Source organism: Geotrypetes seraphini, chromosome 5, assembly GCF_902459505.1.
Source record: "Geotrypetes seraphini chromosome 5, aGeoSer1.1, whole genome shotgun sequence".
NCBI classification, from domain to species: Eukaryota; Metazoa; Chordata; class Amphibia; order Gymnophiona; family Dermophiidae; genus Geotrypetes; species Geotrypetes seraphini.
In genome coordinates this window covers 74392177-74416158 of record NC_047088.1, presented here as the reverse complement: position 1 = coordinate 74416158, position 23982 = coordinate 74392177, and positions in this window count along the sequence as shown.

The window sequence follows — 23982 nt, the reverse complement described above, 5'->3', positions numbered from 1 at the left end:
ATGCTCCCCTTGCTATTTAGATGAATAGCAATGTGAAACATCCAAATTTCAACTTTCCAAAATTAGGATTTGGATGTTTTTAGTAGATGGATGTTTTTACGCATTTTAAAACATCCATCTGCTTCAGAAATAAGCATCATAGAAAATAATGCCAGATAAACAACAAGTGACCTATCCATACCACCTGCTAAAGTCTATGATCTGTTTCTCTTTCTCAAGGATCTTCCATGCTGCATATCCATCACACTTTTCAAAATAATTTTCATAGATTACTCCCAACTCTATCCTCTTTGAACCTCATGCCAGGACTGAATTCCAGTGTTTCTTTTTAATTGAATGAGGTCCATCTCTTGTGCATGTTTTGGCATATCGGTATTGAAATGTCTCTACCATATCTCCTTTTCCCTACTTTTCATTCCAAAGTATACAGGTTTATATCTTTAAACACTGCTCCCTCCTTTTACAAAACTGCAAAAGTGTTTTTTTAACACCGGCTGGTGCGCTGCTCCCGATGCTCATAGTGTTCCTATGAGTGTCAGGAGCAGCTCACCTGCCTGTGCTAAAAAATGCTTTTGTAAAATGGGAGTTTTTTTGGGGGGCAGTAAATGATTCTTTTACAAATGTGCATTAAACTGTTAACATACAAATTAGGGCATGTTAACTGCTACTAAGAAGTGTGCTAACAGCTATCAAGTTGGCATGACAGTTGTATGAAAATTTATACATTAAAAAGCTCATAATCAAAACAAAAATACATCTAAAAACCCACCAAATTAGCACTTGGACAACCTAAAAGACAGGTCGTCCAAGTGCTGATAATCAAAACGGGGTTATAGACATATCTAGAGACTTTTTCTAGGCCTCTGAATCCCGCTGTGCGCCCAGAGCAGAAATGAGTATTTTTGGAGGAGTGGTTAGGGCAGGATGTAGGCTGACCTAAACTTAGTCATCATGCAGGGATAATTGAAAGTTTTTGGTTTGTTTTTTTCCATGAAATTTTATTGAGTTTTCAAAAAGTTACATGAAACAAAGAACAATAACAGACTGCTTAGATGGAACTTATATGTTGTAACTTAGGCAATCTAAAAAACAGGTATAAGTGCCCAAAAGGTATCCAAAGTGACCAGAGAACCACTGCAGGGACAAAGTAAAGACCCCCAAAGAGTCCACCAGTGATCATTGACCCCCTCTCACACTCCCATAAAAGTCAGAATAAAAAGTACATACCTGCCTCCAGAGCATCAGCACCTGGTATAGGAAATCCTAGTACAGCTTCGCAAAGGTGGCTTAAGTAGTCTGGGGGGTGGGTTAGTGAACCATAGAGAGGAGGACCCAGGCCCATAAGCCACTATAACCACTACATTCATGGTGAAACTTGTAAGTTCACCAACTCCCCACCTCAAAATCTATAGATGGCACCTGCGGCCATAAGGGCTGTTGGGGTTGTGACAGGTGGACATAATGGGCTTTGGGGTGTTTTCAGAGGCTCAACATTACTTATATGGGAGTTGTGGTGAGATGTTTATGTGGCACCCTTTTTGTGACGTTCACTGCAGTGTCTTATAAGGTGCCCCATTGTTCTGTTGCTATAGCTGGGTGGCCAGTCCATCACTTTGCTGGCCCTTCCCACATTTATAAGATTTTGTTCTAGGCGTTTTGGACTTGGATAATTTTGTGGACGAGAATGTGGTAAAAAGATAGGACATACTAGCAGTCTGGATGATCGGCTGGACATAGAAGTAGACGATTTTCAAAAAAAAAATTTTAGACATACTTTTCAAGAATGGACATTTTTACACTGCCGACTATGGGCAATTAATGCCCTACATCTAAATCGGATTTAGACATTTCTGTTGATTATATGCCTCTCTAACTGCATATTTTGTTAAAGGACAGGAACTAGGTAGGCCAGGGGCAGAGAATGGGCATGGAATGTTCAATGCAAGGAGCACATTGTAATTAACATACACTAACTTCCATTTATACAGATAGAAACATAGAAACATAGAAATTGACGGCAGAAAAGGGCCATAGCCCATCGAGTCTGCCCATACCAATGACCCACTCCCTGATTCTTATTCCCCTATAGATCCCACATGAATATCCCATTTTCTCTTAAAATCTGACACACTGTTGGCCTCAATCACCTGCTGAGGCAGCTCGTTCCAATGATCGACCACCCTTTCGGTGAAGAAGTACTTCCTAGCATCACCTTGAAATTTCCCTCCCCTGATTTTCAGCGAGTGTCCTCTGGTTACCGAGGGCCCTGTAAGACTGAAGATATCATCTTTCACCTCTATACGCCCCGTGATATACTTAAAGGTCTCAATCATGTCCCCCCTCTCTCTTCACTCCTCCAGTGAGTACATCCGCAGTTTTTTTAACCTTTCTTCATACGTGAGATCCCTGAGCCCCAAGACCATCCTGGTAGCCATTCGCTGAACCGACTCAATTCTCAACACATCTTTCCGGTAGTGTGGTCTCCAGAATTGAACACAATACTCGAGATGAGGTCTCACCATGGATCTGTACAGTGGCATTATGACTTCAGGTTTTCTGCTGACAAAACCCCTACGGATGCAGCCCATCATTTGTCTTGCCTTGGACGAAGCCTTCTCTACTTGATTGGCAGCCTTCATATCATCGCTAATGATCACTCCTAAATCACGTTCCACCGTGGTCCTGGACAAGGTTTCACCATTTAGTGTGTAAGTTCTGTGTGGATTTTTTTTGCCTAGGTGCATTACTTTACATTTTTTAGCATTGAAGCCTAGCTGCCAAGTTGATGACCACTGTTCCAGCTGTCATAGGTCCTGCGTCATAAAGTCAGGCACACTGCTTTTACCTACTATGTTGCATAGTTTGGCATCGTCGGCAAACAGTGATACTTTTCCTCTAAGCCCTTGGGTCAAATTTCCTATGAATAAATTGAATAGAATCGGCCCTAAGACGGAGCCCTGAGGTACTCCACTCATCACTGCTGATGTTTTGGAGGGGGTACCGTTTACCATCACCCTTTGAAGTCTACCATCTAGCCAATCCCTTACCCATGTAGTGAATGTATTCCCTAATCCCATCGATTTTAGTTTGTTCAACAGCCTACGGTGTGGGACGCTATCAAAAGCTTTGCTGAAGTCCAAATATATCATGTCTAGGGACTCCCCGGCATCCAGATGACTGGTCACCCAGTCAAAGAAGTCAATCAGATTAGATTGGCAGGACCTTCCCCTGGTAAATCCGTGTTGATGTGGATCACGTAAAGTTTCTTCGTCTAGAATTTTGTCAAGTTTCTGTTTGATTAGTGTTTCCATGAGTTTGCACACTATGGATGTAAGACTCACCGGTCTATAATTTTCTGTCTCTGTTCTGCAGCCCTTTTTGTGGAGTGGAATTACGTTAGCTGTTTTCCAGTCTAGGGGTACTTTTCCCGTGCGCATGGAAAGATTGAAGAGCACGGATAGTGGTTCAGCCAGAACTTTACTCAGCTCTCTGAGTGCCCTGGGGTGTAGATTGTCTGGTCCCATGGCTTTGTCTACTTTGAGTCTTGAAAGTTCGTGGTAGACACTACTGGGTGTAAACTCGTAATCATGAAACAGGTCATTTTGGCTGTCTCTTATCTATAGTTGTGGACCAGCTCCCGGTGCTTCACAGGTGAATACTGAGCAGAAGTATTCGTTTAGCAGTTCTGCCTTGGTAGTATCAGATTCTGCGTAGTTTCATCTGCTTGCCTAAGGCGTTCTATCCCATTTTTGTTTCTCTTCCTGTCACTAATGTACCTAAAGAAGGATTTGTCCCCTTTTTTAATGTTCCGTGCTAGATCTTCCTCTGTTCGACGTTTGGCTTCCCTGACTGCCTTTTTGACATCCTTAGATCTGGCCAGATAGTCTTCTTTTGCCTCCCTTTTCCCAAGATGTTTGTAGGTGATAAATGTTTCTTTTTTCTTTTTAATGAGGTCCGAAATTTCCTTGTTGAACCATTGTGGTTTTTTGTTTCTCCGGCGTTTGCTTACTATTTTTACGTAGCGGCTAGATGCTTCGTTCAGGATGGATTTTAGATTTGACCACATAGTTTCCGGATTGTCAGTTTCTGCATGGTTTTGCAGCTCCTGATAGACAAAGTCTCTCATGTGGTCGAAATCTGCGTCCCTAAAGTTGAGGACCCTCGTTGCTGTGTTTGATTTAGAGAAGCCTTTCCTGAGGTTGAGCCATACCATGTTGTGGTCACTGGAGGCCAGCGTGTCTCCCACTGATACTTCCAAGACACTGTCTCCATTTGTGAGTACCAGGTCCAGTATTGCTTTTTCTCTGGTGGGCTCTAATACCATTTGTTTGAGTTGTGCACCCTTTATGGAGGTTAATATTCTTCTGCTACCACTCGTAGTTGCTGAGAGGGTGTTCCAGTCTGCATCTGGCATGTTGAAGTCGCCTAACAGTACTGTGTCACCACGCAAAGTGATGTTCTCTATGTCCTCAATCAATTCTTTGTCTTTGTCTTCCTGTTGTCTTGGAGGCCTGTATACCACACCGAGGTAAAGGCATTTTTCATTCCCTCTGGCCAGGTTTACCCAAAGTGATTCCCCTGTGTATCTAACCTCTGTGATCCTGGTAGTTTTGATATTTTCCTTAGTGTATAGTGCTACCCGCCCTCCTAATTTGCCCTCTCTGTCCCGACGAAGTAGATTGTAGCCTGGTATAACCATATCCCACCCATGCGAGTCTGTGAACCAGGTCTCGGATATCGCTACTATGTCAAGGTCAGCATTCCTTATTTCTGTTTCTAGTTCCAGGATTTTGTTGCCCAAGCATTAACATACATTGCTCTCCAAATTTGTGATGAGATGCCTATCCCCGTTAGTGTGACTCTTGTTTTTTTGTGTATACTATGGGTACTTACCTTAGGCTCAGAAGTGTGGGTTTTACTCGCTTCCCCAGGATGGATCCTTACTGCTCTGGTATGTATGTATGAACCCTCCCCCAACTTACCTAGTTTAAAGCCTTCCGAAGTAGATGTACTAGTCGATGTCCAAAAACTTTCTTGCCTTTCTTTGTTAGGTGAAGTCCGTCAGGTCCCTGTAGTCCTTGTAGCGCCTCTCCGTGGTCTAGGAATCCAAAGTTCATCTCTAAACACCATTCGTGAAGCCACTCGGTCCTATGGATGCACTCTTCCCTGTCTCTGCCTTTGTCTCTTACCGGGAGAATTGATGAGAAGACCACCTGTGCTCCTGTCTGCTCCACCTGTGCTCCTCCTGCTGTCCTGTAACTTTACTTAGCACCTCTGTAATAGCAGCGCTAATTGTGACCAGGTGCTACACACACTAATGCACATGTCCATGTGCAAATTGCATAGGACATCCTAAGCATTTCCTCAATAATTAACACACAGCATTTACACTTAGGGCTCCTTTTACAAAAGTGTGCTAAACTTTTTAGCGCGTGTATAGCGCACGCTAAATCAACTTGTGCGCTAACCACTAACATGTCCATAGGATAACATGCACGTATCAGCATTTAGCATGTGTTTAGCGCACGATAATTATCGCTTGCTAAAAAGCATAGGGCACCTTAGTAAAAGAGGGGGTTAATGTGTGTTGATTTTTGCTGTTAGGGCATATTAAGTGCAAAAACATAATATACTAATAAAACACCACCTAAGTTGTTTCTATTTTATAACAAGGATTACTAATCACTGATGAGTTCATCTCATTTATATATTTTTGAGGATTTTCCAGAATTGCAGAAAATATTTCAGAAAATTAACATCTAAATACACAGTAAGAAAAACCCGTTTGAATTTTGAAATTTGTAGGCCCTCTTTTATTGAGTCACAGTAGAGGTTTCTACCAAGTCACAGGGAGTTAAACGTTCTGACGTTTCTCCAGCGCTCTTAGGAATTCTATGAGCATCGGAGTGACGTTGGAGCTTTTAGTGTTCCAGGCCACAGTAGAAACCTCTACCCTAGCTTAGTAAAAGGGGGGTTAATATACAGTTTAGGAAAGGGAAGGTTAACCATGCTTTGCGTGAAAAAAGTAATATCATTCATTTCTGTATTTACAAGTTAGGGCCTGGTCCATTATGCCTTTTTCTATTTTCCCTTTTGACCAGTGATCCTCAACCCAGTCAGGATTTCAGGATATGTTTTGATGCCTGGCTGCAAGTGGTATAGTATATTTTTTCAATAAACAAATATGTATGTTTGGTTTTTGTACATTTAACTCTAAGTTGTTTCATGGTTATGAAATTATCAAAAGACCGCCATGGAACCTGGAGATGTTCCTGCTGGTCTTGATCCTCTAATTTCTAGCCCAGCTTCTGTAGCCAACCCTCAAATGATTGCAAAGATGGCACAGACAATTTCAGACCTACAAAAGAATATTTCTGATCACTTATCCACCTATATCCCTTCCTGTACTAGAATGAGCATCTATGGACCTTGTGCCTGTCCATGATGCTGGGGTACTATCCCAACCCCCCCAATAGTTTTCTGAGAATATGAATACTTTTCTTACTTTTGTAAACATTTTGTAGACCACAATTTTCTCTGAGAACTCGTCAATACATTACTGTTCAAAGGAAAGTAATGTTTGTAAGTTTCCTTTTTGCAAGATGACACTAGGTCCTGGGTCCTTGATTTAATTGAGTAAGGGAGTCCAGAAGTTGTTACTCTTGATTCATTTCATTAGGTGGAGGCTATAATATAGGAGGACCTCTGCTGAAACCATCTTATGCACCTTCCATCAGGGACAACATACTATAGAGCAGCGGTCTCAAACACGCGGCACGCGGGCCACAAGTGGCTCTCCAGGTTTTATTTGTGGCCCATGGTCTGGAGGCATCATTCTCTTCCTTTTGGAGCAGCAGCCGGCTCGTTCGTTCAAAGCCGCAGGTTGGCGGCTCCTTGCGCTATCCACTCCTGCATTGGAAGCCTCTCTAATGTCACAACATCAGAGAGGCTTCAGACTCAGGCACGGATCTCGCAAGGAGCCACCACCCGCAGCTTTGAACGAACGAGCCGGCCAGACACGCTGCTGCTCCAGTGGCGTACCAAAGGGGGGGCGGTCCACTGTTCTCCCTAGAGTGCGGCTCGTCTAGAGCAGTGGTGCCTAACCTGCTTCCCTTCCCTTCTCACTGCTGCCATCGGGGATCAGGCCGGCACCGTGTTCTTTGATCTCTCTGCTTCTCTTCCCTGCGGGGCCGACCAACTCTCGCGGCCTGACATCAATTCTGACGTCGAGAGGACGTTCTGGCTAGCCAATCGCTGCCTGGCTGCCCAGAACGTCCTTTCTGATGTTAGAATTGACGTCGGGCAGCCAGAGTTGGTCGGCCCTGTGCAGAAGGGAAGCAGGGAGATCTCGGCCTGTTCCCGATAGCGGCAGTGGCAGCAGCCTACTCTGCGGCGGCGGTGGCATGGGGGAGGGCAGGAAGGAAGGAAGAAAGAAAGAAAGAAGGTGGGGTGGGGACAGGGAGCCAGAAAAAAAAAAGCAAAAAATGGGGCATGGAGGAAGGAAGGAAGAAAGAAAGAAAGAAGGAGGGGGGACAGGGAACCAGAAACAAAGCAAAAAATGGGGCACGGAATCAGAGAAAGATAGACATAGAGAAAGAAAGAAAAAGTTGGGGGAGGGAATGAGGTCTGGAGGAGAGGAAGCATACAGGAGGCTGAAAGAAGGGAAGAAGTATTGGATGCACAGTCAGAAGAATAAAGTGCAACCAGAGACTGATGAAATTACCAAAGGTAGGAAAATGATTTTATTTTCAATTTAGTGATTGAAATGTGCCAGTTTTGAGAAAGAAAAGATATTGAACTTTAAATGTGAGTGCTGCAGAAAAAAATAGAGTACTTGGAGGGCCGCAGAAAAAATAGTTAATGTCTTATTAAAGAAATGACAATTTTGCATGAGGTAAAACTACTTATAGTTTATATATCTTTCCTTTTAACTGTTAAAGGAAAGTTTTATAAACTATAAAGAGTTTTACCTCATGCAAAATTGTCATTTCTTTAATAAAACATTAACTATTTTTTCTGCGGCCCTCCAAGTACCTACAAATCCAAAATGTGGCCCCGCAAAGGGTTTGAGTTTGAGACTACTTCTGTAGAGGAATATGTTTCAGAATTTAGATAAAATGGAATTCATGATTTTTGATGACCCAATAGAAAGAAGGGTTGACAGAATAATAATAATAAATTTATTCTTTTATACCGCCATTACCTAATAGTTCTAGGCGGTTTACATCATAAGAAACTGAACAGTCATGAAACATATACATATAATGACGTAAAAACAGAGTAAAAGATTAAAAAATTACAATCTTAAAACAATCTAGTTAAGTGATAAATTTATCAAACAAAGTAGATTTTACTAGTTTACGAAAAGAGCAATGACATTGCTTGATGGATGCATTCACTGAGCCAACATTGCATTATGCTTGCCTGGAATGCTAAGGTCCTTTCAAAAAAGGTCTTATATCTGACTCCATTTGGTTTAGGATAAGTAAATAAATTGGAGCTTCTTGTGATCCTTGATGAGCTGTAAAATTCAAAGTGAGAAGTAGTTAGGGAAGGGCTATCCCATATAGTTCATTCACTTGCTACATTACATAGATCATCTTCCCAAAATCTATTAGTTATTCCCTCTTTAAAAATAATAGGTACACGAAGATCAGACATGTTCTCCGTAGTTGGTCCCCAATGGTGGAACTCATTGCCCCAATACATAAAAATTGAAAAAGACATATCCTCCTTTAAAAAATCCCTTAAAACATTTCTTTTTAAAGATGCTTTTAATATCTAAATTTTTTCTTTATTTTACGAATTTCGCTTTTAAGAACCTCCATGTTCCTTGATGTTTTTTCCCTTAACTGTTTTTCTTAATATAACAGATGTAACTTTTACCCTTCTTCCCTTCCAATTGTTGTCTGTCTCGTCTGATTTCTAATGTTTACGTATATTGTATGTATTTTAAATTTATTTTATCATTATGTACATCGCTTTGTATAAAGATATAGCGATTCATCAAATATTTAATAAACCTTGAAACCTTGAATTAGATGGTCTGATTCAGCTCACTATCCAGATAGACTACAAATAGCAAGTGTGGAAGGCAGAAAAGGCCAGCTTTCATAAGCCTACTGGATAAATCCTACTTCTCCAGACCCTGATAAGGCTTCATCTGTCACAACAACAACAACAACAGCCATATAACTCATGCAAATTGGGGCAGCTAAGTTTTTACTAGAGGAGAGACTCCATTTTTATTTATTAGGGCTTATTAACGTAAGGTCTATCAAAGGGAAATATCATCTCATAAAAGAGATCATTCTTTCACATGATTTACCGTATTTTCGCGGATATAACGCGCACCATTGTAAAACGCGCACAGGGGTATAGCGCGCAGAAATCACGATGATATGTACAAAAACTTTTCTATACCGCGCTCAGGCATATAACGCGCATGCTGCCCGACTCTCCTCTGGCCACCCCGACTCTCCTTTCGCTCTCCCCGACTCTCCTCTGGCCACCCCGACTCTCCTTTCGCTCTCCCCGACTCTCCTCTGGCCACCCCGACTCTCCTTTCGCCCTCCCCGACTCTCATCTGGTTGCCCCGACTCACCCTGACTTTCGGTGCACTGCCCCGCCTCTCCGTGCCTGTCCCCCTTGAAGTCCTGTCCCCCCTTGAAGGTCTGCCTGTCCCCCCTTGAAGGTCTGCCTGTCCCCCTTGAAGATCTGCCTGTCCCCCCTTGAAGTCCTGTCCCCATCCTGAAAGCCTGATGCCCCCCCTCGACGTCCGATTCTTCTCCCCCCTCGGCAGGACCACTCGCACCCCCACCCCGAAGGACCGCCGACTCCCCGACAATATTGGGCCAGGAGGGAGCCCAAATCCTCCTGGCCACGGCGACCCCCTAACCCCACCCCGCACTACATTACGGGCAGGAGGGATCCCAGGCCCTCCTGCCCTCGACGCAAACCCCCCTCCCCCCCAGCCGACCCGCGACCCCCCTGGCCGACCCCCACGACCCCCCCACCCCCCTTCCCCGTACCTTTGGAAGTTGGCCGGACAGACAGGAGCCAAACCCGCCTGTCCGGCAGGCAGCCAACGAAGGAATGAGGCCGGATTGGCCCATCCGTCCTAAAGCTCCGCCTACTGGTGGGGCCTAAGGCGCGTGGGCCAATCAGAATAGGCCCTGGAGCCTTAGGTCCCACCTGGGGGCGCGGCCTGAGACACATGGTCGGGTTTGGCCCATGTGCCTCAGGCCGCGCCCCCAGGTGGGACCTAAGGCTCCAGGGCCTATTCTGATTGGCCCACGCGCCTTAGGCCCCACCAGTAGGCGGAGCTTTAGGACGGATGGGCCAATCCGGCCTCATTCCTTCGTTGGCTGCCTGCCGGACAGGCGGGTTTGGCTCCCGTCTGTCCGGCCAACTTCCAAAGGTACGGGGAAGGGGGGTGGGGGGGTCGTGGGGGTCGGCCAGGGGGGTCGCGGGTCGGCTGGGGGGGCGGTCGGAGGTTCATGGGGGGGGCGGTCGTTGGAGGGAGGGGGGTTTGCGTCGAGGGCAGGAGGGCCTGGGATCCCTCCTGCCCGTAATGTAGTGCGGGGTGGGGTTAGGGGGTCGCCGTGGCCAGGAGGGTTTGGGCTCCCTTCTGGCCCAACTACACAAAGTACGGGGAAGGCGGGTGGGGGTGTCGTGGGGGTCGGCCAGGGGGGTCGCGGGTCGGCTGGGGGACGGGCGGAGGTTCTTGGGGGGGGGCGGTCGTTGGGGGGAGGGGTTTGCGTCGAGGGCAGGAGGGCCTGGGATCCCTCCTGCCCGTAATGTAGTGCGGGGTGGGGTTAGGGGGTCGCCGTGGCCAGGAGGGTTTGGGCTCCCTCCTGGCCCGATATTGTTGGGGAGTCGGCGGTCCTTCGGGGTGAGGGTGCGAGTGGTCCTGCCGGGGGGGGATGTATCGGACGTCGGGGAGTCGGCCGGGCAAGAGGGCTTGGGCTCCCTCTTGCTCCGATCGTGGATGCGGGTGCGGGTGGGAGCGCGTGCGAGCTGTCGTTCGGGGTGGGGGTGCGAGCGGTCCTGCTGGGGGGGTGAATCGGGCGTCGGGCGGGGTGGGAACTATGTTTAAAAACTTTTGTATACCGCGCTCAGGCATATAACGCGCGAGGGGTATGCGCGGTACGTAAAATCACGTATAACGCGCGCGTTATATCCGCGAAAATACGGTACATGTCCTTTGCCTAACAGAATCTTGGCTAACTGATGGTGAAGAAGCCTATCTTTCTTTCTGTTGCCCTTCTAACTATTCTTATATCTTTAATCACCGCTATAAATGCAAAGGGGGTGTCTTAGCCGTTATCCATTACAATAATATAGTCAAATCTGTAGACTACTCTTCAGGAAGCGTAACCATATAATTTCTTCAAATTAAACTTAACATTAACCCAAAAATAAATATCTTACTACTCTACATTCCTCCACCCATTAATCACAGTAATTTAACCCTCCTCCAAAACATAATTTTCGATTTTTGTTCATCATCAAATCACCCGCTTATTTTAGGTGATTTTAACATTCACTTCGATGAATCATCAAACCCTGTTACCAAAGAAATCTTAACTTACACCGATACCCTGAATCTACAGCCCATGATTCAAGATCCACACACTCAGCAGGACACACTCTAGATATGATCTTAGTTCCAAAATCACAATTTTTACTTTCTCTGATCTTCACAATACACCAGTCCCATGGTCAGACCACCATCTTATTTTCTTCAGGTTGCATTTAAAAAATAAAATAACATTAACTTTGCAACCAAGAAAAATTACCTATCGTGATTATACAAAATTAGAACTAATAAACATCTAATCATTTATTAATCCGAAAAAGCTAAATTTCCATTCAGATTCCCTTGAAGATCAACTCACTACTTGGAACACATCAATTCAACTTCTATTGGATAATGAAGCCCCGGTCATTAACAAAACCATTTCCACTCGTAAAACACAAAATCCTTGGTTTTCGCATGAGCTTTTTTTACTTAAAAGATAACTGAGGTCCCTGGAGAGGAAATGGCGCAAAAATAAATCTGTCGAAAACCTGAAATTTTATAAAGAACATGCATCTCTATATAAGACTAAAATTAACCACGCCAAAAGACATTTCTATTCTAAAAAAATCCTAAAAGCAAAAAATCCTTCCATCCTTTACTCCATCTTAAAATCCATTATTCCCAATTTACAAAAGGAAGACAATAAAAATAATTTAACAGCTCAAGACCTTGCCAACTACTTCTGTAAAAAAAATCAGTGCCATACGTAAAACCTTTGACCATATCCTGCCAGATGATTCCACTGATAACTTAAATAATAGCTATCTCCCACTTGCTAAATGCTCCACTTTTAACCTTCCATCTTTAGCGGACATCGAACGCCTTTTTCAAAAAGTCAACTTAAAAAGCTCCCATTTAGAGATTATTCCTCCAATATTCCTAAAAAAATTATTCTCCTGTTTTGGCCCTTTCATACATTCCCTTATATTAAAAAGCCTCAGCACAGGCTTTGTGCCATCATCTTGGAAATCTGCAGCTATCTTTCCTATAATAAAAGATCATAAAACAAGTCCTGAGTAAGCCTCGAATTATCGCCTTATCACAAATATCCCTTTCTTAGCAAAATTAACAGAAAGAGTAGTATTCGACCAACTGTCTGACTTTGTTGAATCAACCAATGTGTTACATCCCAACCAGATAGGGTTCCGAAAAAACCATAACACAGAATACTCATTGATTGGGCTAACCACAAACATAATTTATCATTTAGACCATCACAATTCCGTTATTCATTTTTTCTTTGGATCTATCGGCAGCATTTGACACATCGATCACACTCTACTCCTAGACAGGTTAAAATCTATTGGTGTCTGCGACCAAATTTTAGAGTGGTTTACCTCTTTCTTGTCTGATCGACAATACACGGTACACTTCAACAACACAATTTCAAAATCTTTTTCTCTTAACTATGGCATTCCCCAAGGGTCTATACTATCTCCGTTACTGTTCAATATCTTTTTCACCCTTATTAAGTTTATGCCAATCTATAAGCTTTACTACTTATACTTACGCAGACGATATTCAACTGTCTCATCCTGTAAATCCAGAAAATTCGGAAGAGATACATCAGATTAACAAAAAACTAGAGATAATCAAAAATTGGCTTAACTCAAACAGATTATCACTAAATATTAAAAAAACAAAAGCCCTGCTCTTCCCATGGAAACAAGGGATAAAGCTGAGCACTCCCTTCATCATTAACAATATTCATATCGACTTAGTTTCATCATTAAAAATACTTGGGGTTATTATCGACAACAATTTCTCTTACCTTGAATACGTAAGTAATACTATTAAATTTTGCTTTTATCGACTATGTACGATTGGTTCTATCTCCAAGTTTCTGGAACCAAAATCTCTGAATATTCTTATACACTCACTTGTCATTGCCAAACTCGACTATTGTAATTTGTTACTAATAAACATTATTCAAAAAGAAAAGAAATGTCTACAGATAATTCAAAACATTGCCATCAAACTTATTCACAATGGAAAAAAATATGATCGCATAACTCCTTTCTTGATCGATTCACATTGGCTTCCCATTAACCATCGCATTACCTTGAAAATTTTGCTTCTAGTATTTAAAACTCTATCCACTAGTGAACCGCAATTTATAAATAGAATGCTCATTCCGTATAACATATCCTGCTCTCTTTGATCTATGGCCCAAGGGCTTCTTTCAGTCCCTTCCTTAAAAGTTATTGGCACTAAATGTCATGACATGTTTTCAATAGTGGCTCGCCAAGTCTGGAATTCCCTACCTCAATATATAAGAGATGAAAAAGACATTAACCGTTTTAAAAATAACTTTAAAACCTTTCTTTTTAAAGATGTTTTTAACCTCTAAATGGAATATATACAGTGCAGTAGACTCCTTACTAAAAAATGAAAAAACAAAAGAAAGAAAAATTGTTACCCTCCTTATGTTTTTTCCCTCTATGGCTCTTTTCTTTCTCCAAAAGTATTAACTTTGTAACTTTACCCCTTACTCCCCTCGTTTTCAGTTTTGTCGGTATGTCTGTTTGTCTAACCCACTTTAACTACATTTTTAAATTGTTTGTTTATTTTATATTTTACTGTAATTCGCTTAGTAAATTATGAATAAGCGATTCATCAAATTTATAAGAAAACTTGGAAACTATATGTGTTGCAGATACAAGGGAGTGTAGCAACATGAGTGAGGAAGGGGCCCTGCACCTTGAAAACACATCCACATGGACATTTCAAAGGTGAAACAGGTGACCTGTTCCCTTCACAGGTCAGGGGAACATGAGCACAGAAACTAATCTTTATATATAGAAAGAATTCTCTTTTATGGCCTGCTCTGGCAAAGCCACCACATGCAGTAGTCTGGCTCTCAAAAGGCAGCACAGTTTGTCTCTGGACTAGAGTCCCTACTGTCTTTAAGTATACAGCACATATGAGGCCTGACTTAAGCCTTAGTTCCAAAGGTACAGTTTCAGCAGGGTTCCAAAATAAATTTGGCATACCTGAATAGAGCTTCTATGGTGGAAGCATAGAGTGGAAGGCTTCTGCTCTATCCTCTGGGACTCTTGGACTGATCTATACAGAAGGTGCTAAGTGAACCTGTGCTAACTGCAAAAGTGACAGTTATAGTGTGGTAAAATAAAATATAGCGTTCTAACTGTAGTGTGCAGTCCATGACTATTTTCTGCCTAGTTTCCACCCCCTAACACAATATGGAGTTAATGTACGAACCAGCATATGCTAACTGCCAGACACACTTGAGTAGAATCAATTAACATGCTAATTCACACATTGACTGCTTAGCACATTTATATGTAGCTAAAAACCCAAAACATACTGGTACACAGAATAAGTTTTTTGTTTGTTTTAAATTTATGAACAATAGATCAATGATCATACAATATAATGATTTGAAGCAAGTAAATCAAACAAATATTATTTAAGATGGTTCAGATATGTACCAAAAATATATTATACTTTTTTCCTAACATTGTGGAGCATTTCATTACCAGAGAACTTAACATTGTCAGAGGAGAACTGTGTGTCTGACCTTATAATGGATAAGTCCAATGGTCCTGAAATGGAGTACATAATAACCTGTAGAATAATTGATCTAGTTTTGAATGTATGGTAAGTAATTCATCCTCTAGAACAGAGGTGGGCAACCATGGTCCTCGAGGGCCATAACACAATTGGATTTTCAAGATTTCCATAATGAATATGCAGGAGGTTGATTTGCATGTACTTCCTTTGAATGCAAATAGATTTCACGTATATTCATTGTAGAAATCTTTAAAACCCAACCAGTTATGCAAATCAACCTCCTGCATATGGGTTCCACTTTTAAAACTGTTCTTAAGTTGACTTTGATAAGTATTTTTCCCACCTTCTCCACCTCCTTGAGGCCCCTTTTGCATCACTTTTCATCCATTTCACTGTTCCCTCTCCACCATCACATCCAACATTACTCCCTCTCATCTCTCTCTTTCCTATTCATCTCTACCTCACTCCTCTCTCACCACTATGTCCAATAATTTTCTTTCCCTCCCTATGCCCAACAATCCTCCTCTTTCTTCATCTTACCATGCATACCATCTCTCTTTCCCTCTCTCCCAAACACCCAATTCACCCTTTCTATTCTCTCCCACACCTCAGAATTTATTTCCCTCACTCCCTCCTTTCTTCCATCCTATGGCGCATGTTCCCCTCCCTCCCTACATTTTGTGTCTCAAGTTCATGCCCCCTCCCCCCTTCCTTCCATCATTTGTATAAAGTTTGTACTGCCTCCCTCCTGTCCCAATGTGCCCGTCTCCCTCCCTCTTGTGTCCCAACACGCCCCTTTCTCTCCCTTCCTTAAATACATACCTCTCTCTGGCAAGCATTTATCTTTTGGCCAGCTCCCTCCTCTTTCCAGCCTCATTTCTCTGCACAAAGCCTCTAGCAGTGGCTCCTACAAGTGTCCTGCTGCTGAGACGGAAGTCTTCCCTCTGACGTTGGAGGTAGCAATTCCCTCATCAGAGGGAAGGCTTCTTGCTCAGCCACAGGTCGTGCATTGGAGCCGCTGCCCGTAGCTTTATGCAGTCTCTGATCTGCCATGCAAATGTAGTACAACAAGGTCATTAATATTCAAATGCTAGTAAAACGGGCTAATTAATATTCAAAGGAACACTCCAGGCGATTCTTTATTATCGCCATGTGACTCCCCAAGCATGGTGGCAGCTTTTGGTGACCAAAAATCACCGACTGCTACGGGGGATGCCGGTACTGTGAAAATCGCATTTTAGGCATGTGTTTCTGGCTATGGCTTACGTCTTTTGTATTTAAATTGAGAAGAGAATGTGTGCGGGTTTGATGTGTGTGAAATCTACCACTAATGTGAGCAGTTGTTTGGTTTGTTATGTTTAAGCGTCTGTAAAAGCCGCTGTTTGTGAGGGGTTGCTCCGTCCAACATAATGTAAGTTGTGTAATAAAGTGGGCTATTGGGATCCAGGTTTTCTTAGTCCTGATATTTAGCTGTGATAGTTTGAATGAGATAAGTCAGTATGAATATTAATGATAATAATGGTTTTAAACATTATGTGGGTTAGTGTGAATGATTATGGTTTAATTAATTTTGTTTTGTTGTAGTCGCTACTCCTCCCGAGGAAGCCTTTTGTGGTGAAACTCAGATCTGGGTAGAAGAGCAATGACAATATAATTTGGAGCACAAAGTTTTGCATGGGGAACTGTCATCCTGCAGAGCTGCGGTGGAGCAAAAACGATTATTTGTGCTCTTCAAGTCCATCCCCGGAATCCAGATAAGTGCCGTGCTGTTAATAACAGTTAATCATGCAAGTGGTTAAGTAGAGGCATTGGCAGTATTGGGTATTTCAGGGATGGAAAATTGTGATGATGGTCCCGTCATTGATCTCTAAGCAGCTTTGTTGAAGGAGACAAGGACACTGAGCACTTTTCACACAACTTTACTGATTGAGTTATTAGTTTAATTTAAATTTCTTTTATAGAGTATTATTATGTTTAAAGTGATTAGTCATTAGTTTGGACATAATGTAGGATTTCAAGAATATAGACTTCTTGGCATAACTGGTCATGATAAAATTTGACATAAAAAAATTACATGAATTTCAGTAGTTTATTTTTTATTTTATTTTTTTTGGGGAGAACAAAACCATGTTTCTTGAACGCATGTATTATAGGCGTGTTTCATGTGTTCCTGGCTGTAGCTCATGATAAAATTTGATATTAAAAAAAATTACAAAGATTCCCATAAATTATATAATAGTTTTTAGAGGGAAAATCAAAAGCACACTAGTAGTATAATGGGTACACCTCATGTCAAAATGATTGACAGCTGTCAGAGATAAGGATCGAACAATCAGTGTTCACTTCCAGGTTAAGCCCAGCCCATTGTCCCGCCTTAGTCTCTGCCCATGCCCCGCACCTCCCATAGGAATGAATGGTGGTAGCCCCGCCCATGGCCCCGCCCCACCCCACTCTTCACCTATGCCCCGCCCCTCCCATAGGAATGAATGGTGGTAGCCCTGCCCATGGCCCCACCCCTCAAGCCCCACCCCTCCCATTGCCCCTCCCCCTCATGTCCCACCCCAGAAATGCACTTTTTGATGACATCACCGGAAATGGGAGTGCCTGCCCCTACCGGAAAGGCGCTTTTCTGATGACATAGGCGGAAATAGGGTAAATGAAGCGACGGAAATGCGCTTTTCTGACCACGTAGGCGGAAATAGGGTAAATGACGCGGCGGAAATGCGCTTTTCTGACCACATAGGCGGAAATAGGGGAAACAGACTTAGTCAAAACCCCCACCCGGAAATGATGTGGCCAGAAAAGAAGCGTCTTTATTTTAACAGTTTTTAGTTAAAAGACAGGGTTTAAGAGCTCACGGATAGAGCAGATCACAAAACAAAATGCATTCACAAAATCTTTCCTGCTTTTAAAACAGAGCAGGGGCAGAAACAATCAAAGGTTGCATTTGCTTTTAACACACTTTCAATAGGAATTCTGAGCTAATGGTTAATGGGCCAGCTCCCCTATTGTCATGGTAACAGCTGATAAGCCCCTTGCAGCCCCTCTCCCCTGATAAAGCCAAGGGGGAGAGAGGTGGAGGTGTGTTTAAACATGTCTGAACTTGTCCCGGCCCCCTACTGTTGTCTTAACAATCTGAAAAAAAACAACAACAAAAGCAGCTGTCACCTAACAGGGCTCTGTTAAAAAGGCAGAGCTATGAAAGAATCTTTATTGAAGCAAATTTATTATGATCCATACGCGGCAGGAAGCTATGGAGTCATTAACCCTCTACTTCAAGCGGCTAAAAAGAGTGATATAACAGTCCGGAGAAAAGATGTGGTGGATTGGATCACCGGTCAAAACGCATACAATTTACACAGACCGGCTAGAATCCATTTTAAAAGAAATAAAACAATTGTGTCGGAAGTTGACAGACAGTGGCAAAGTGACTTAGTCAACATGTCAGCCTTTGCCCGTTATAACAACGGTTACAAATATATCTTAACGGTAATAGATATCCTGTCAAAAAGATATCCTCCACCTCTCTCCCCCTTGGCTTTATCATGGGAGAGGGGCTGCAAGGGGCTTATCAGCTGTTACCTTGACAATAGGGGAGCTGGCCCATTAACCATTAGCTCAGAATTCCTACTGAAAGTGTGTTAAAAGCAAATGCAACCTTTGATTGTTTCTACCCCTGCTCTGTTTTAAAAGCAGGAAAGATTTTGTGAATGCCTTTTGTTTTGTGATCTGCTCTATCCGTGAGCTCTTAAACCCTGTCTTTTAACTAAAAACTGTTAAAATAAAGACGCTTCTTTTCTGGCCACATCATTTCCGGGTGGGGGTTTTGACTAAGTCTGTTTCCCCTATTTCCGCCTATGTGGTCAGAAAAGCGCATTTCCACCGCGTCATTTACCCTATTTCCGCCTACATGGTCAGAAAAGCGCATTTCCGTCGCTTCATTTACCCTATTTCCGCCTATGTCATCAGAAAAGCGCATTTCTGGTAAGGGCAGGCACTCCCATTTCCGGTGATGTCTTCAGAAAGCCATGGGCGGGGCTACCACCATTCATTCCTATGGGAGGGGCGGGGCATAGGTGAAGAGTGGGGTGGGGCCATGGGTAGGGTGGGGTCATGGGCGGGGCTACCACCATTCATTCCTATGGGAGGGGCGGGGCATGGGCGGAGACTAAGGTGGGACAATGGGCGGGGCTTAACCCAGAAGTGAACACTGATTGGTCGATCCTTATCTCTGACAGCTGTCAATCATTTTGACATGAGGTGTACTCATTATACTACTCACACTTCTTGAGCGCGTGCATTAAAGGTGTGTCTTATGCTCGCTTGTTGAAAGCCACCACAAACATCTCCCTTCCCTTGTTGCTTTATGGCAGGGAAATCCCGCAATACATGCTCTGCTTTTCCCTGCATGTGCCCACAGTTAAGCCTCTTATTGTGTTATATTCTGCGCATGTGCTGATTGCTATCATCAGTGACTCATCACGTAAACTTAGTGACCCTTCACAAACTTCCACAAACCTCATTTGCATGCGCATTTTTTTTTTTTTTTTTTAGAATGACTCGTATTTTTGAAATCATAACAATAATGGCTGCAACAGTGGCCCGTTGGATCTTACCGAGAACATTGGAGAATCTTCTCCTGAAAGTTTCTCTCTAAACACAAAACGTAAGTGTTACAGAATATGCCCATGGGGTGGAAACACCAAGCCACTGTGGTCTCGAGAATATTGATAATGAATTTTTATGTCAGATAAGTGCATTGAAGCAATGGAGATGCAGCTATATCTCATGCATATTTTAGTGATATCCTAAAAATTCAAGAGGATTAGTGTCCACAAGGACTGGAGAGAGTTTACTTGTGACTACGCCCCCATGTAAATAATTAGTGCTCAAAGGGGTCCTTTTACTAAGATATGCTAACTGATTTAGCATGTGCAAATAGATTTAACGCATGCTAAATGCTAAGGCACCCACATAATATACTGGATGACTTAGCATTTAACACAAATCGATTAGCGTGCCTTATTAAAAGGACCCCAAAGTGTTCTTCCCATTGCCATGTGGAAATTCTCACCATTCCTGCAATCTAATTCAGGAGTTCCTAAATATGTTTAATTTAATAAGGATGGAATTTGTTATTTTCACTGCAAAGCACTGTGAGAATCTATTTTTATTTTGGGAAACAGCAAAGGTAGCCCTAGAGGAGAAAAATATTGCATATGTCAGCCAAAGGGGGAAAAATGATAAATGAATCCTTAGTTTTGGAAACAAACTTTTCAAAGCCACAAACCAATTAGCATCTAGTCTATCAACCAGGAATAAAGACAATTATGTTGCAATTCAAGCTTCACTTAACTTATTGAACTCACGGGCCCACACTTCATTACAATATTGGAAACATAAAAGATAAGAGTATGGGAACAGGTCAAGCAAATTACTGGCTAGAATTATTAAGACACAGGAAGAGAAGAGAAACATACCGGTCCTCAAACACAATGATGAGGTCAGGCAGCACTCATTTTGATTAATTAATAGAATTTTCCAAAGCTATTATAAAAATCTATTCCGGCAAGAGGAGGGCAGTAATTAGGATATTAATTTATTGTGAATTCCTGAGATTGAATTATAGGCACTTAATGGCCCAACAGTCCTGAAGAAAATCCACTTGACTAGAGACTTAAAAAGTTTAAGTCATGGGACCCACATATACTCTGGGCTGAATTTTAAGTGGAGAGGGTGCAAAGATTTTTCTTTCAGCTTATTTCATTTTGGGGTACCCCGTTTTCTCTTAGGTTTTTAGCGTGTGCTAAAGTGACACAGAATATTGAAGTGGGGTAGAATAAAGAGCGGACCAAAAAAGTATATGGAACAAAAAGAAATTTAGGGCTCCTTTTACGAAGATGCGTTAGGGCCTTAACGCGCGGAATAGCGCTTGCTAAAATGATGCACGCACTAGCTGCTACCACCTCCTCTTGAGCAGGTGTTAGTTTTTCAGCTAGCGCGCATGCTAAAAGTGCTAGCGCACCTTCGTATAAGGAGCCCTTAATGTAACGTGCCTGATGTGGCCACATTTTGCCCAAGGGCTGCATCAGAGGCAAAAACAAACAATCCAAACTATTTAAACACGAAGAATACACTTTTTCACTGGTACAAATATACAGAAGCAGTTAATCTACTGCAATACTCCTTCAACCATTTCCTGTAGCTGAATTTTTATACCAGTAAGAAGTGTAATCTTTGTGTCTAAATACTTTACATCAGGAGTCTCAAAGTCCCTCCATGAGGGCCGCAATTCAGTTGGGTTTTCAGGATTTCCCCAATGAATATGCATGAGATCTATGGGCATGCACTGCTTTCAATGCATATTCATTGGGGAAATCCTAAAAACCCGACTGGATTGCGGCCCTCAAGGAGGGACTTTGAGATCCCTGCTTTAGATTGTTTGTTTTGGGGTTCATAATCAAAAAAATATAAACGTCCAAAAAGCATCCTAAATTGGCACTTGGACGTCCTAATCGCCAGGATATCTAAGTGCCAATAATCAAAGCCACTTTTCTGGACGTTTAGCAAGGTGTCACAGCCTTTGTGCGTCCAAAGTTTGAGATGGGCACGGGGGAGGCATGTTATGGGCGGGCTTTTGGCATGCATAAGGTGCAAGACGTCCTGGATGGAACTTAGAAGTTCGGAGCTAGACCTGTTTTAGAAGGGTCTAAGTGCCACAAAGGTTCCCAAACTGACCAGATGACCACTGCATGCATCAAGGTAAACCACCCCTACACTTCTGCAGTGCTCACTAATTTTGCTTCCACCACACAAAAATGAAAACAAAAAGGTACATACCTAGCTCTAGAACAGCATCATCTGATATGGAGAAGCCTAGTAAAGTATCAGTTGTGTAGAGTTAGCCGGTGGGTAGGCTAGTGACCCAAACTCATAAGGCACTCTAACCAAACCTATGGTATTTAGTATTAGTCCATCAAAACCCACTCAAACTCTACTATATTGCTATATAGGTGCTACCTGCAGCCATAAATGCTACTGGGGTGGCAAACAGCTGGGTATTATAGGTTTTGGGGGCTCACCATAAATTATAAGGTGGTTATGGTGAGATATACATCTGACACCCTTTATGTGACATTCACAGTAGTGCCCTCTATGGTGCCCCACTGCTCTTTTGGGATGTCTATCTGTCCAATCCATTACTTTGATGACCCCTCCCATGTACAAATGGTCTGAATTAGGACATTTTGAACATGGACTTTATTGTATTCAAAAATGGCCAAAAAAGTTAGACATCCAAATAGATTATAAAAAAAAAAAGTTTTGAAAATGGATGTTTTCCTGCTCCAATATTTGGGCATCTAGCAGAATATGTCCAAAGTTGGACTTACCATCTATTTACTATATTCTCATTATATATTATCAAGGAGTTTCTTTAACATCAATGATCTTCCAAAGTCTTCTGATATATTATGATTTACTTGAAAATTATATTGTTAATCCTTTCAAATATCACTTTTCATTTCTCTTCATACAGTCTTATATTCTGGTTATGGGATATGACCTCAGTGGCTACTTCTGTACAGAATAAATCTGTTGAAAGTACAGAATTTCAGTGTAGCTAGCCTCCTCATTGGTCTTATCCCCCTGCCTACCACTCAAATCTATCTTTATTATTTAAAGTGCTTTTAGTAGTCATAAATAACTTAATATATAACTTAGCTTTAAAGTGCTTGCAGTATTAAAACGGGACTCCTCTTTCAATAGTATGTCTAAGTTGGACTTAGACATACTATTGAAAATGCCCCTCTTTGCTTGTGACACAGATCTTGAGTGAAACGTGGTCACATCAGGCACATGTTACATTAAATTTCTTTGTGCTCCATATAATTTGGTCTGCTCTTTGTTCTACCCCTGAATCATCGCAGATCATCTATCTCTCTTACGTCCCACAGAATGTTGAAATTACTTTCTGCGCTCTGGCTTAAGGACTAATTCTGATCGCTGAGATTTGGTACTTGTGCTTCGCTTTATGAACAGCCCATGATGCAGGTGTTGTGCACCAAAACTTGGCTCATGTTAGGTCAATAAAGACATGCCCCTGTTTATTGAGGTCCTTTGTTTTATGCTGCAAATGCCATGTTATGCCTTATTTTGGATAAAAGGGCTATTGACTCCTATATGTCCTATGCGTTCCAAAAGGCTTCTCCAACAGCAAAAGTACGCCGAGGGGGTACTATAAGCGATTACAACTGCAAAATGTTTATTTCCTGAAGAAGCTCTTGTTAATAGAGTCAGAGCAAAACGGAGATCTTCTATTACTTTTGGACAGCTGGATAGAAAATCACACCCGAGCTAAGTACCATTAAGTACCTTTAAAAACAAAAGGGAAAAAGGTTTATTTATATATATGGGGTATACCAAACCACATCCATAGGTGTATAGAAAGTATTGCACTAAGGGCTCCTTTTACAAAGCCACACTAGCGGTTTTAACGCACGCATCAGATTAGCTGAAAATCTACCACCTGCTCAAAAGGAGGAAGTAGCGGCTAGCGTGCACGGCATTTAGCACGCGCTATTCTGCGCGTTAAGGCTCCAGCACGGCTTTATAAAAGTTGCCCTTTATAAAAATTGAGACGGTTGGACCGATGGTAGCACACATGCAGGTTATTAACCAAGACTGGTTCTAATGGAAATAACCGCGGGTACTTGAGATCCAGTCTCTATAAGATGAAAGACGTTTTTGATTAGCAACAGCCTGTATATTTTAGGAGTCAGTGTGTAGCACCTGAAAAATTGAAGGCATCAGTTTATAAAATAATGCCAAAATTTTCCTGTTCATTTAACCTAGGCACCCTGTTA